The following is a 15,578-nucleotide window of genomic DNA, read 5'->3' as shown; positions in this document are numbered from 1 at the left end:
ATCAGATATGCCATTTGCAACTATCTTCTCCCATTCCAAACGTTGCCTTTTAGTTTTGCTGATTATTTCCTTTGTTGTGCAGAAGCTTTTTATTTTTATAAGGTCCCAATAGTTTATTTTTGCTTTCTATTTTTTTTAATTTTAATGTTTTTATTTTTATTTTTATAAGGTCCCCAATAGTTTATTTTTCCCTTAGGAAACATATCTATCTTTGTTCTCTAGATTTTTATCATTTCAAGTCTCACATTTAGGTCTTTAATCCATTTTGAATTTATTTTTGTGTATGGTGTAAGAAAAATGTGCAGTTTTATTCTTCTGTATGCACCTGTCCAATTTTCCTAACACCATTTGTTGAAAAGACTATCTTTTGGGTGTTCTTTCCTGCTTTGTCAAGAATTAATTAAAAATATAGCTGTGGGTTCATTTCTGGATTTTCTGTTCTGTTCTGTTGGTGTTTGTGTCTATCTTCATGCCAGCACTGTAATGTTTAGATCATTACAAATTTATAATATAACTTGAGGTCTCAAATTATGATACTTCCAGTTTTGTTTTTGTTTTTCAAGTTTGCTTTGGAGCTTATTATCTGTGAATACAAAGTTTTTATTATTATTTATTTATTTGAGAGAGAGAAACAGAGATGGTGAAAGTGAGAGTAGAGAGGAGAGGGAGAAGTATGCTTTCCACTGGGCAGGGAGCCAGATGCAGGGGTTGATCCCAGGATCCCTGGTATCATAACCTGAACTAAAGGCAGGAGCCCAAGTGTCTGAGCCACAGAAGCACCCCGTGTATATGAAATTTAAAGAAGCGCTTCACAATTTTGCATACAGGATGCACATTGTAGTATATGTTTTGGTAGCAATTAGTCACTGTGCCTAAAATATATGTAATCCTATGTAGTACAGCATCATCAAAAGTAATTCTCAACTTATCTAAATCATATGCAAATAATAATGGAAGAAAGTATGAGAAAAACTTGACAAAAAAAAACTCCAAATGAGCTAAGAACCCAAAAATGAAAACCGAATTCCATTAAATAATTAGGCAAACGTATACTTATTTTTTTTTATTTTAGCACTCTTTCTTTTTCAGTTTTCCTCTATGACTAATGATAAATTATAAATATTGCTCGCCTTAATGTTTAGTCCTGAAATTACTCAGTTATTAGCAATTAATATCGAAGACTACAAATGTACTTGGAAAAATATATTGCTTTTAAAGCCATCTATGTGTCTTGCTTTCCTAGGTGTTTTATTTTTTGTTTATACTTTCACTGTTGGCATATGTTTCAACAAATACTAAGTAAAGATGTGCATGAACCTTCTAGTTATATAACCATGAACTTATGGTTTCTCTCCTCTCGTTACTCTATTTTTCCTCTAAAAACAAAATATGAATAATGGTGTTTAGATTAGTCCTCAGAAATAATTCATTTTGCTTTGTTTTTTTTTTTTAGGCACAAAATAGGTACAAAAATATAATAGTGTATTTCTAAGAATATTCTCCAGGTGAAAAGTGAAATGATTAAATATTTCTAAGATGAAAAAAATAAAAACAAAAAAATAATGCTCATTGCACAGAATATTTAATTTGATTCATAAAAGACTGAAGAATATCCATATATTTGTAACTAATAAGTAACACTTATTTGGAGCACATGCCAGAAACAGTGATATTACTATAGGAACATTCATGATTATCAAAAAAAGGGTGACAAAATGTTTTATCTTCTGGATAGGAAATAACCAAGTGTATTTTAAAAATATATTAAAAAAAAAGAATGGAGTGAGTATAAGATGACTTATGAATTGGTTATGTACATTAAATACCAGCCAGCTGTTTTGCACTGCTCACTCCAAACTCACTGAATAGTTTTCTTTTATATCAGAAGTAATAGAAGTTGGCATAGCTAGGGAAGAAAACGGGGCCCCTGATGATAGTTTGCTGCAAAATAAAAGTTACAATCTGATTCTTTTCATTGTTTTCCTAGGTAGAAATTGGTTCAAGCACCCCAAGCTAAATTTCTAGAAAGAATTGAGTATAAAATTTTTGAAGTGAAAACGTATAAATGGGCGTAACCCATAGTTACTTGAGGAAGAAAATAAACTACCAGAAAGAAGATAGAATTTAGATATACCCACATTATATATATCATAGTTTTTTTTTAATTTCTTATTCTGATACTCTATACATAAAGCTTATTTAAGATAACTAAATAACTATCATATTAGTCTTTTATTTTATTATAATATTTCACTGAAATACAAATACAAGTTTTCTTTTTCTGTTAGCAAGTAATTTAATATATATATATGTATATATATAATTTACTTCTCAGTTTTCTTTTGAAAATTAAATATTGCAGGGAATGACATAATTGTTATTCTCTATGTTTCTCTTGTGTTTAGAGGTGGAATTAGGCATATTTTCCTTTCCAGTGAATATGATAGGAAAATTTTATGACATTGTAGACTTTTTTATTTTCCATCAACAATTACCTACTAGCAGAAAGCTATACTATGTCCCTGAGTGATAATTGAGTCAGGGAATAGGAAGATGTTGGTGTGAAGAGATTTTCTGATTAGTAAATATAATTGAACGTGATAAATCTATATTAATTTCAGCATCCAGAATAAACTATTGTTTAATTAACTTCTTATACATGCAAATTATATTTTATTACATGAAATATGACTAGCAAAGATATATATATATAGATGATAGATAGATAAATTTACATGCATTAGTTGTAACTGGAACAAAGTTATTTTTCTCAAAAATTATATTTATGAGTATAGAAGGTCAAAGTAAGCTGATAATTTACAGAAATATATCTTGTTGCAATTTATATTTATCAACTTGCCAATGATTATATCCTATCATTGGTATGCTGGTGAAGCTTAACAACTGGCTTTCTGAGGAAAGAAATAATATATTTACTGATTTTGTGATATAATATTTATCCCAGAGACAATCTGAAGCTACCAACCGACATGACACAACTGATAATGGAGTTGGGAAGAAATGCTCACAATGGACTTACATGAACTAGTGCAAGCCAGCTCTAACACACCACAGTCACTAATGACTATTTCATTATGATCAAGTAACCATTAATGAAATGGAAAGAGCACTTGGGTTCTGCTTCCATTTTGGCCTCAGATTTTCTAGCTGGATTCTCCTTTTCAGCTTGTCCCTTAGTTCAGGCAAAAAAAATCCTGAGGAAAAAGCCTTCCCTAAAGGGAACAGAAACTACTTCCTCAAACAATAGGGACTATCCTGAGCCAGCAAGTCCTCATGTGATTCAGCCCTAGACAAAGATCAGCCTGGCCTTTACTGCCAACCTGCATGTACCCACTGACTTTTTTCCATATTTCCCTTATCTAAACCTACAAGTTTTTTCATCACTTTGGAGACAGTCTTCAAGACTCTGGTCTACCAGTCTACTTCCTTCTTAGTGTTGGCCTTACTAAAATAAATTGCTTTCTTATTTCACCACAACTTCATCTCTGTCTTTGGATTTTGTCAGGGGTTAGTGGGCAAACTGGTCTGTTTGGGATCCCTGGAGCCAGGCACTCTTGCGCCCCTGCACCTCCACTACAGAATTATAGGTATTATGTGCATAAAATTGCTAAATAAATAATAAGCAACAAAAACATAGAATAAATCTGTAATGATCTAATGCATAAGAAGTTAGAAACACAGAACCACTATTAATTGGGTACAACAATTAAATAGACCACTGTGTGAGAGTAAAACATCATCAACATTGACAGATAGTTAGAAAAACAAACATACCAGCAGAGTTTGAAAATATTAACCAAGCTATTAAAATTTCCCCAAATGATCAGTAATTTAAAAAGTCTATAGAAAGAGAATAAACTGTTGAAAGAGTTCTAAAAACTAAAAATAAATGATTGTTATGAGTTTTATGATCTAATCCCTTCCTAGATGTCCAAACCCTGCCCCCACCAATTCCCTTCTGCTTCATTTTGTTCTATGCCCCTCTATGACTTTTCCTACAGTTTGATGAGCTTCCTCCCATTCCAGAACCTTCTTGCAGTGATATTCTGGAATCTTCTGTCATCATTGAGACGCTTACCCTTCCTCTTACTTCAAAGCACTTTTTGTCTGATGTTGCATTATTGGCTTTTTCTCAGGTATTTATTATCTGTCTCTCCCAATAAAATATGAATTCCATGAGGAGAAGTGAATTAGTTGTCTAGTGCTATGCAAGAAATGATCGCATAGAATGGCTAAAAGAGAACACAAATTTATTTCTCAGTTTCCTGAGGTCAGGTTTCTGATCAGATGTTACCTAGGTTTTATGGTCAGGGTCCCAATTAGGCTAAAAACAAGCATGTGAAACCGGGACTATGGTCTCAGAAAGGCCTAGCATACTCTTCTAAGTCCATTAGGTGTTAGCTTAATTCACTTTCTTGTAGTTCCAGGACTAAGGTCCCTGCCTTCTTACTGGCTGTCTGCTGGGGCCATTCTCAGCTCCTAGAACTCACACAGCATTTCAAGGCCAGCTGGAGAATCTCTTCTTTCATTTTCCTAAGAAGATCTTATATAAGTAACATAATCATTGGAGACACTATCCGTAGTATAACAAAAAATATATATACTTGGTTTGTACCTGGTTTCTGGTACAGAGCTCCTAAAACCCTTGAGATTTCCTGAGAGATAGAAGAAGTGTCTTTTGTATGTTAATGAGACAATATAATTGTTTGGTGGGGAGAGAGGGGGTTAGATAGCTTCAGAAAAATTAACTTCATGATTAGAGGGTCAGAACTTTCAGTTATACTCCCAAAGTCTGGGTAGGGGAGAGTGGTCAGAGATTGAGTCAGTCACCAATAGTCAGTGATCAAATCAATCATGGCTACATAATGTAACTTATGTTTAAAAAGTCAGAATGATAAGATTTGGGGAAGCTTCTGGGTTGGTGAATATATCTATTGAGAGGATGACATATCTTGACTCTCATGTGTATAGGATCCTTCTTGATCTTACTCTATGTCTCTATTCATCTGACTGTTAATTTCATTGTTTATAATAAAACTGTGTTAATAAATGAGGGTTTTCTGAGTTCTGTGAGTTACTTTAACAAATTATCAAACCTAATATTTGTTTGTTTGAACCCCAAATCTAATTAGCTAGACAGAGGTATGGGTCACCTGGAGACCCCACTTGCATCTGGTTGTGAAGTTGGGATAATCTTATGGGATGGATCCTTTACTTGACCTAATTCCAAGTAGTTAGTGCCAGAATTGGTTTTAATTATAGCATACCCAGTTGATATTAGAGAATTGGAGAATCAGTAGTTGTAGGACAAAACCAAGCAGTATCTTATCACTTTTGCCATATAACATAACCTAATCAAAGAATTATTATTATTATTATTATTATTATTATTATTATTATTATGTCATATTGATGGGTCCCACACCTCAAGGGAAGTGAATTTTGCAAGGGCATGTACAATAAGGAGAGGGAATCAAGGATCATCTTAGAGTTCTAAGCACAGTAGAGATGGCTATAGGCTAGTCATATAACATAATCTTAAACAGTGCTTGACACATATATGTAGGCTGGCATAGAATTACTTCTTGATTTTTCTTCACTTGGCTTACTGTTTATATAAGCAAAACAATTTTATTTGAAAATAGTTAAAATATTTGAAGTCATTTTAATGGTATATGATGTAGGTAGATACTATCCACCCTGAGGCTGATGCAGTCTTTGCTCTGTGTTAGATTTTAGATGCTGGTGCCTGAAAGGTAACCAAAGAAGCATCTAGTTATTTTTTCAACATTTTGAAATTTTATGGTAGGTACCTTGAAAAATGTTGTGTTTCTATAAGCTGTAACCTTGTAACCACAGGGAATGGGAGAGATATCATGTACAAATTGCTGATGCCTGTTTTCTAACTATATAAATTCTCCTTTTCTAGTTTTTGTTAGGCTTCAGAGACCTCTGAAATTCTATGGTTAGAGGTAAGACTTTTTTTTTTTCCTTTTTAAGGTGTGTCAAACAGCTCTCAGGATACTGTTTACCTGGAAATGGAATAGCTTTTACATGCAGTCAACTCTCAAGTCAAAGTTCACAAATAAGTATACAAACATTTAAAAACCATCTGAAATAATTATCAGCCATTCACTAAAAATGTTTACCAGTCGTCATATGGAAAAATGTTCATATATATGTATATATGTATATTATACATAATGCTTATATATCTATATACTTATAGATATGCTTATAGATACATATACATGTATATTAACATATATGTTCTTATATGAACATTTTTCCAAATGTTCCATGCATTTGTATATATAAACACACAATTTAATATATATATTAAATTTTGTAAGTAATCTAATCTTATTCCTCTTAAAAAAGGTATTGTAAGTTAAGGATTGATAGTTAGGGGGTAGATGATAATGCTGAGTGTTTCTGAGGATGTGAATCATCTTTAAACCTAGGGTATTGTTCTGAATATGTGACCACTGACCCTGAGGCTGAAACATTACTCAAATTTTCCTGAACCTCAACCACTACTTTTAGTGACAAATGGAACAGATTCTACAAACTGCCTCACACAAATAATGCTTTTGGATTGCTTGTTGTGCTCACTCGCAGAGTTGAGAGAACAATTTTTCTTCTAATCCTTAAGGACAAAAATGCATTAGTCTTTCCACTTCTAATCCAATCAGGCCATTTTTCCTCTTGTGAGTAAATGGTTTTGTGGAGTCTGTTGGTCATTATAACCACTGGCTTATGAAAGCTTCAATGCATTTCAGAACTTTTAGATTCTGTAACCTTTAATATAGCACTTTGTCTGTAAATAAGTTAGTTCGGAATAAAGCATCCTAATCTTGCTATTACTTTATATAGTTATTTAAAAGTAATACATGTATAACACTATATAGAAAAATAAAAATATTTAAAAGTTTATATAAAATTTATTATATGTAAAAATATTATAATTTTATTAAAGAGTAACATACAACATTGTTTAAGAGGATGGGCTACAAGTAGTCTGGATTCTGGGTCTAACCTCTTAATATAAAATTTGTATTTTTTAAAACCCTCATTTAATACCTTATATATCAAACACTATACTAAGTACTTTTGAAAATTAGACCAATTAACATCCAATGAAGTAGTTTTTACTATTAATGCCATTTTACAAAAGGGAACATGTCCAGTTCAGTAAGTTAGTAGTAACTTAGAAGGAGAGGTTGAAGAAGGTTCTTCCAGAAGGAAAGTCTAATATCATCTCCTTGCAATATCACAATCACCAATGGCTACCACTCTCTGATCTAGAACTGACTGTCAAGTGAATATATCCCACTGAGCACTAAAAAGCAGTCCTGGAAAACCTTTAATGAAATTGCTAATGAGATTTCTCAATCATTGTCATTGTACATTAATACAGAAATAAATAATTTACTTATTTTCAATCTTCTTACCTTGTAGAACCCTTAGAGATACCTCAGAATTCTGGTTTGATATACTTTATTCTAGAGCTAAGCAATTTACCTAAATTCTTACCAGGATATTACATTTCTTCTAATTTTCATTTTATTTATAGGAGATACCTTTAACAATTTCTTAAAATTATTAGGAACTCATTTTCATAGTTTTATTTCAAATAAATCATATAACTACTTTAATATCCCATACATTTAAATAGAATTTGGAAGGGGAGGGTCTGGTGGTGCAGTTGGTTAAGCATCTGCCTTCAGGTCAGGTCATGATCCCAGGGTCCTGGGATAGAGCCCAGAATTGGGCTCTCTACTCAGAGGGGAATATGCTTCTGTCTCTCCCTCTGCCCTAGCCCCCTGCTAGTGCTCACCCTCTCATGCTCTCTCTCTCTCAAATAAATAAATAAACTCTTTTTTTAAAAATTGAATTTTTTATCCTAAATGTGATCAGTGGGATCATGATACTGTGAGGTTTTTTTTAATTAATTTTTATTGGTGTTCAATTTACCAACATACAGAAAAACACCCAGTGCTCATCCCGTCAAGTGTCCCCCTCAGTGCCCGTCACCCCTTCCCCTCCAACACCCGCCCTCCTCCCCTTCCACCACCCCTAGTTCGTTTCCCCGAGTTAGGAGTCTTTATGTTCTGTCTCCCTTCCTGATATTTCCCAACATTTCTTTTGCTTCCTTTATATTCCCTTTCACTATTATTTATATTCCCCAAATGAGTGAGAAAATGAGAACATACACTGTTTGTCCTTCTCCGATTGACTTATTTCACTCAGCATAATACCCTCCAGTTCCATCCACGTTGAAGCAAATGGTGGGTATTTGTCGTTTCTAATTGCTGAGTAATATTCCATTGTATACATAAACCACATCTTCTTTATCCATCATCTTTCGATGGACACCGAGGCTCCTTCCACAGTTTGGCTATTGTGGCCATTGCTGATAGAAACATCGGGGTGCAGGTGTCCCGACGTTTCATTGCATCTGAATCTTTGGGGTAAATCCCCAACAGTGCAATTGCTGGGTCTAGGGCAGTTCCATTTTTAATTCTTTGAGGAACCTCCACACAGTTTTCCAGAGTGGCTGCACCAGTTCACATTCCCACCAACAGTGTAAGAGGGTTCCCTTTTCTCCGCATCCTCTCCAACATTTGTTGTTTCCTGCCTTGTTAATTTTCCCCATTCTCACTGGTGTGAGGTGGTATCTCATTGTGGTTTTGATTTGTATTTCCCTGATGGCAAGTGATGCAGAGCATTTTCTCATGTGCTTGTTGGCCATGTCCATGTCTTCCTCTGTGAGATTTCTCTTCCTGTCTTTTGCCCATTTCATGATTGGATTGTTTGTTTCTTTGGTGTTGAGTTTAATAAGTTCTTTATAGATCTTGGAAACTAGCCCTTTATCTGATACGTCATTTGCAAATATCTTCTCCCATTCTGTAGGTTGTCTTTTAGTTTTGTTGACTGTATCCTTTGCTGTGCAAAAGCTTCTTATCTTGATGAAGTCCCAATAGTTCATTTTTGCTTTTGTTTCTTTTGCCTTTGTGGGTGTATCTTGCAAGAAGTTACTGTGGCCGAGTTCAAAAAGGGTGTTGCCTGTGTTCTCTTCTATGATTTTGATGGACTCTTGTCTCACATTTAGATCTCTCATCCATTTTGAGTTTATCTTTGTGTATGGTGAAAGAGAGTGGTCTAGTTTGTTATTCAATATTTATACATATTGACAAATGATTGCCACAATAGTTTAAATAACAATTATCACCATACATAATTACAAATTTTTTAATGTGTGATGAGAATTTTCAAGATTTTATTTTATTTTGTTTTTTTTAAGATTTTATTTATTTATTCATGAGAGAGACAGAGAGAGGCAGAGACATAGAGGGTGATGCACTCTCCTTGCAGGACCCCAATGCAGGACTCGATCCCTGGATTGGGATCACGTCCTGAGCTGAAGGCAGACACTCAACTGCTGAGCCACCTAGGCAGTCTAACTTTTAAGATTTTGAGGAAATATTTATGATTGGACTCTTGCAATATTTGGAATTTGATTCAAAATATTGAATGGACAGTGAACATTGAAATAATATAGATCAAGTAAAAGTGCAATATGTTGTTAATTGCCAAAAGAGGTAATGAAGTTCACCTATGTTTTATTCATTTTATAGATATTTCATAATTTTTCATGATACAAACAAACAAGAATACAAAACAAAAATGATATTGAGTGCTTAACCATCCAGTTTAGAAACATTATCTCATCTGGTGTTCTAAGACTCAAAAAGATTGGCAAAAAATAAAAATAAAATAAAATTGCATGCACCTGCTTTGTCATTTTTTAAAATATTTTATTTATTTATTCATGAGACACATACACACACACACACACACACACACACACACAGAAAGGGAGAAGCAGGCTCCATGCAGAGAGCCTGATGCGTGACTCCATCCCAGGATCCCAGGATCACGCTCCAGGCCCAAGGCAGGAGCTAAATCACTGAGCCACCCAGGCGTCTCAAATTTGTCATTTTATTAGTAGTAAACTCCTTGTTAGAGAATTTTTTGTTTATTTCTATCTTTATTTTAAGTAATCTCTTCAGCTAATGTAGGGCTGAAACTCATTTCTTATGTCTTTCCTCTTCTTATAGGACACAATAATACTGGATTAGGATCCCACCCATATAATCTCATTTAAAAGTTGCTACCTCTTTAAAAGCCTTAGTTCCAAATGTAATGGTGAGGGAGAAGGAGCTAGGGCTTCAACATATAATTTTGAGGTGACATAATTCAGTATATAACTATGTATATGGACTTGGCAATACACGTTTATTTGATTTTAAACATACATTTTCATACTTAAGAAATGGGAAATTATTAAAAAGTAATTTCCATTAAAAATCTGATTGTCTGACTATTGCTCCAAAATTTATTTTTACTGTATTATGAATAACTGGCATTTGATAAGATACTCTATTTTCTATTATTTTTTCAGGATGCAGTGCCAGCGTTTTTAACATAGTTGCCTGTTACAAAATTCAAAATCATTAATTTTATGTCTCTACTTAAATGATGGATGATTTTATAGCCCCTCTCTCCTATAGTACTCATATATACTGTAAACCTATATTTTTTTAACGATGAGGAATTCCTAGCACCACTTCTAATGAAAACTGCTTCCCATCTGAGTCTCATGAACTGTGAAATATAGTTTGGATACAAGGAACAAGATAAATAGTTTTCATTTGTAGCCTACAGATAATGGTTTGTTCTTCTCTGGGAACTAGTAAATCCAAAAAATATCCTGACATAAATTCTTCATTCTTTTAATAACAATAGGCATTCAAGTGGATGAATGAATTCCTTCAGACTCCATGTGATGTGTAAGACCAAATCTTATCCAAAATGTAATGCTTCAGACAGCATTTATTATCAGTCCTTTACTTAGGATTTAAAAGTACAGCCTTTTAAAATAAAAACAATATTTGAAAATTATTTGTGAATAATTTCTGGATCTTAAATATTTATTTTCTCAATAGTGGTTAGTAATAATAATTATCATATATATCTCTTTGCTCCTTAGTTTTAGACTGAGGAAATATGTTAAATTACTTCTGTTGAAAAGTAAGGCCTATAAAGTTTTGATGTTGAACTACTGTTACTTCCACCCTATATGTGACTGACATAGCATAGAATTATGTGGAAATCAAGATGTCACCACTAATTATGTGAATTAAAGAAAAGAGACCAGCGTCTATGCATAATTAGTTTATTAACTCCATTGATATGGATTAATCTTATCAAATTATTGGTTTTGTTCACATACTCTTATATCTTTTATTTTATTACAATATTAGTTCTTTTTCAACAATGTTGCCAAAACAATTCAATAGGAAACAATCATTTTTTGAGTGAATTATACTCAAATATCACTTGAAAAAGAATAAAATTGTATCCCTATCTCAAATCATATGTAAGATCTAGCTCAGAAAGTGTCATAGAATTAAATCGAACAGTGAAAACTGTGTGGAGGTTCCTCAAAGAGTTAAAAATAGACCTGCCCTATGACCCAGCAATTGCACTGTTGGGGATTTACCCCAAAGATTCAGATGCAATGAAACGCCGAGACACCTGCACCCCGATGTTTCTATCAGCAATGGCCACAATAGCCAAACTGTGGAAGGAGCCTCGGTGTCCATCGAAAGATGAATGGATAAAGAAGATGTGGTCTATGTATACAATGGAATATTACTCAGCAATTAGAAACGACAAATACCCACCATTTGCTTCAACGTGGGTGGAACTGGAGGGTATTATGCTGAGTGAAATAAGTCAATCAGAGAAGGACAAACAGTGTATGTTCTCATTCATTTGGGGAATATAAATAATAGTGAAAGGGAATATAAAGGAAGCAAAAGAAATGTTGGGAAATATCAGGAAGGGAGACAGAACATAAAGACTCCTAACTCTGGGAAACGAACTAGGGGTGGTGGAAGGGGAGGAGGGTGGGTGTTGGAGGGGAAGGGGTGACGGGCACTGAGGTGGACACTTGACGGGATGAGCACTGGGTGTTTTTCTGTATGTTGGTAAATTGAACACCAATAAAAATTAATTAAAAAAAAAAAGAACAGTGAAAATACTGAATTTTTAAAAAGAAATATAGCGGTATATCTACATGACCTTGGACCAGGCAATTTTTACTTGATAAGATACCAAAAGCACCAAGTGGCAAAAACAAAACAAAACAAAAACAAAACAAAACAAAAAAGCATAAATTTGACCTTGTCTATAAATATTTATAGGTTATATATAAATAATCTCATTTCTCTTAAACATATAAATTAATTATTTGACTTCCCCATTCAACTATTTTGAAAAGTCAATAATACAAAAAACTATTAATGTCAAGACATTAAAAATTTCACATATAAAGAAATTTGCTAAACACTTCTGCTATCAAGAACAATGAATTTCCAGCAAATAACTAGCTGTTTTTATAAAGAAATATTACTTTAAGTAGTATAATATGTATTAAAATAGACAAATTCATCAAATATACATTATTAATTTTTAATTTTTATCAGTACTTTATACCAGTGGGTATAAGACTATAGAATGCCTTGTTTTAGGAAACATACTTCCTGATTTCAAAATATATTAAAAAGCTACAATAATCAAAACAGTATGGTACCAGCATAACAACAAACAGTATAACATCATAGTGGAATAGACTGGTATAACAATAAGCATAGCAATAGACCAACGGAACAAAATAAAGAGCCCAGAAATAAATCCACACTTATGATTATCTGATCTTCCTCAGCATGCCAAGAACACTTATGAAAGGATAGTCTCTTCAATAAGTAGCATTGGGAAAACTGGAAATACACATTTAAAAAGATAAAATGGATGAAGGGGAGTGAGAAATACAGGCTTCCAGTTATGAAATGAATAAGTCATGAGAGAAAAAGTACAGCATAGGGAATATACTCAATGATATTATATAGGTATTGTATGATGGCAGCTATACTTGTGGTGAGCACAGCATAATATATAAAGATGTTGAATCAATAAGTTGCACATTTGAAACTAATGTAACATTGTGTGTCAACTATGTGCAAATAAAAAAAAAGTTTAAAAAACTGAAATTGGACACACACTACACATAAACATTAAAATGGATTAAAGACTTAGATGTTAAGTCTGAAACCATAGAAATCTTGGAAGAAAACTTAATGGAAAAGATTCTTGACATTGGTCTCATTAATGATTTCTCAGATATGACATCAAAAGTCTAGGTATCCAAAGACAAGTAGACAAACTGGTACTACATTAAACAAAAAATCTTTTGCACAGGGATCCCTGGGTGGCTCAACAGTTCAGCGCCTGCCTTTGGCCCAGAGCATGATCTTGGAGTCCTGGGATCAAGTCCCGCATCGGGCTCCTGGCATGGAGTCTGCTTCTCCCTCTGCCTCTCTCTCTCTCTCTCTCTCTATCATGAATAAATAAAAAAAATCTTAAAAAAAATCTTTGCACATCAAAGGACACAATAACAGCACAGAAGCAGCCTTCAGAGTAGGAGAAAATATTTGCACACCATATGTATGTGAAGAGGATTATTTCCAAAATATATAAGGGACTTCAGCAGCCTAAAAACAAAAATCAAATAATCCCATTAAAAATGGCCTAAGAAACTGAGTAGACATTTCTCCAATAAAGATATATAAATGGCCAACATATATTGGCCACATACATGGCCAATATACAAATGGCCATGGTATATAAGAAGATGCTTAGTTTCACCAATTGTCAGGGAAATGCAAATCAGAAACACAGTGAGATACTACCTCATGCATGTTAGATTTCCATTATCAAAACAAAACAAAACAAAACAAAAGCAAACCCAAAATATAGTGTTGACAAATTGTGCGTTAGAACCCTTGTGGATCATTGGTGGAAATGTAAAGTCGTACCACAACTATGGAAAATGGCATGGCGGTTCCTAAAAAATTTTAAAAATATAAACACCATATTATCCATGAGGTCCACCTCTGAGTATATACCTAGAAGAATTGGAATCAGGATCTTGAAGAGATATCTACAGTACTACATTTAATATGGCCTTATTCACAATAACCAAGATATGGAAATAATTCAAATGTCCATCAACAGAAAATGGATAGAGAAAATGTGGTATACACATACAATGTAGTATTATTCAAACAAAACAGTTGGAAATCCTACGATTTGTGACAATATAAATGGACTTGGGAGACATTATGCTAATGAAATAGAATAGTCACAGAAAGAGAAACACTGAATGACTTCTTTTATAAATGGAGCATCTAATATAAACATAGGTACAGAAGGTGACAGTAGAATGGTGATTACCAGGGGATGGAAGTATAAGAGAGGAGGAGTATTCAGTGGTTATAAAGTTACAGTCATACAAATGAGTAAGAGATCTGATCTACAATATAGTGCCTAGAGGGAACAATGAGAAATTAGAATTTTATTAAGAGATCTCATGCTAAGTGTTCTTGCCAACACCACCAACAACAAAGAAAAAAAAAAAGAAAAGAAAAGAAAAAAAAGAAAAGAAAAGAAAAAAAAGAGAGAGAGAAGACATGAGAAGTTTTTGGAAATGATGAATGTTTATTACCTTGATTGTGATGGTGTTAACATGAGTATATACATAAGTCCAAATGCACCAAATTGTATACATTAATTATGTGCAGTTTTTTTGTGTGCTAAATATGCTTCAGAAAAACTAGAAAAAAGAAATATATTAGGGTGAGTCCTTTCACCATTTTTATTTTTCAGTGTCTTTCTTAGTCATTGTGATAACTGACTTTTAAGTAATTATTCTTGGGTCTTTCCTGACTCCCAAGTAATTCCATCAGGCAATGTCCTCAGTGGTTTATGGGAAAAGGAACAGGCTGTAACCATGAAATATTCTGGGCCTTCTGCCTACACTCTCATTAGAATATCTATCCTTTATCTATTTGACACATTGGACATATGCTAAACAATTGTATAAAGAAAGGATTTATCAGCTTCAAAAATGCTTGAAGATGCACAGTTGAGAATATAAAGTACTTTATTGTAATATGAAGAAATTAGGTTTGAATAAAACAGGGGGGGGCATTTTTTCTCAAAGTCTAAATTTATGAAGTCCATGTAAAATGAATTCAATTTGTGATTTATGGTTAAGGAAAATTTTGTTTATTTTTGTTCATACTGTGATCATTTTCAAGATTAGCCCTCTTTCCAATTAACAATACAAAGACTTCAACTACAAAGATTTCTACAGACCTGCCAGAAATTGATATATTAGTGTTTGTTTTTCTGTTAGCAATTCTAAATTCTAATATCTGAGCACTCTCCTGGTGTCTCTGAGAATAAAAATATATACATAGAATTATCTGTTCAAGAATCCAGTTTGCTGGCTTAATAGAAATATAGGCTATAGAGTTTGTTAGAGGTCACACTGAAGAACCACATTTGCTTTTTCAATTAGCACCTGCAAGTATCACAGAATACTCTAAATCTATCCATTCCATCAGTATCATATGTTATCATCC

The 15,578-nt window shown here is 33.4% G+C and overlaps 1 long non-coding RNA gene across 1 annotated transcript in view; it reads left to right on the top strand.

Annotated features, from left to right (window-relative positions):
- Positions 1 to 15,578, top strand: part of LOC121479534 — a 79,963-nt gene that overhangs the window by 26,313 nt on the left and 38,072 nt on the right. Inside the window, exon 2 of the long non-coding RNA XR_005984746.1 lies at positions 5,951 to 5,993. This is a non-coding gene — a long non-coding RNA (uncharacterized LOC121479534). The remainder of the gene's footprint in view (positions 1 to 5,950; positions 5,994 to 15,578) is intronic.

This window comes from Vulpes lagopus, chromosome 20, assembly GCF_018345385.1.
Source record: "Vulpes lagopus strain Blue_001 chromosome 20, ASM1834538v1, whole genome shotgun sequence".
Lineage (NCBI taxonomy): Eukaryota > Metazoa > Chordata > Mammalia > Carnivora > Canidae > Vulpes > Vulpes lagopus.
This window is presented reverse-complemented; position numbering and strand designations above follow the sequence as displayed.